The sequence below is a fragment of the Triticum dicoccoides genome, chromosome 1A (genome assembly GCF_002162155.2).
Source record: "Triticum dicoccoides isolate Atlit2015 ecotype Zavitan chromosome 1A, WEW_v2.0, whole genome shotgun sequence".
In the NCBI taxonomy this organism is placed as follows: domain Eukaryota; kingdom Viridiplantae; phylum Streptophyta; class Magnoliopsida; order Poales; family Poaceae; genus Triticum; species Triticum dicoccoides.
The window spans coordinates 567,401,890-567,402,585 of NC_041380.1; positions in this window are offsets into that span (position 1 = coordinate 567,401,890).

The window sequence follows — 696 nt, forward strand, 5'->3', positions numbered from 1 at the left end:
CCCGCCTCGCCCGTCGCCGTCGCCCTGGCCCGCCCGTCGCCGTCGCCCTGCCCCTCCGTTGGTCCGGCCGCCCCTCCCCTGTTTTTTTCATATATTATATATATGCTTGTGTATATTGCTTCTTTGTGTATATTATGTATATATGTCAATATATATTTTGTGTATATTGCTTCTTTTCAGATTTTTTTCATATATATGTTTGTATTTTGTATTTTGCTTTTTTATAAAAATGTATATATATGTTTGTATGTTCTCTGTGTATATATGTTCATATATGCAAAAGTTAGATTTAAATATTTAGAAAAGGATTATCTATATATGTTCTCTGATTTAGTACATTTTAGGTTAGTTTCATTTTTAGAAAAGTTTTATATATTTAGGAGAGGAAAAAGGAAAATAAAAAGAGGAAAAAGGAGAAGAAGAGGAGAGGAACAAAAGGAAGAGGAGAAGAAGAGGAGAGGAAGAAAAGGAAGAGGAGAAGAAGAAAGGAATAGAGGAGAAGAAGAAATAATAGAATTTTTTTCTATTTTTTCTTCTTCTCCTCTATTCCTTTCTTCTTCTCCTCTTTTTTTCTTATTTTTTTTCTTTGATCTTCTTCTCTATTCCTTTCTTCTTCTCCTCTTTTTATTTCTTCTTTGTTTTCTTATGTTTTATTGGGTCTGTCGTCGTCGATATACCCCTCCCGATAACTTCAAC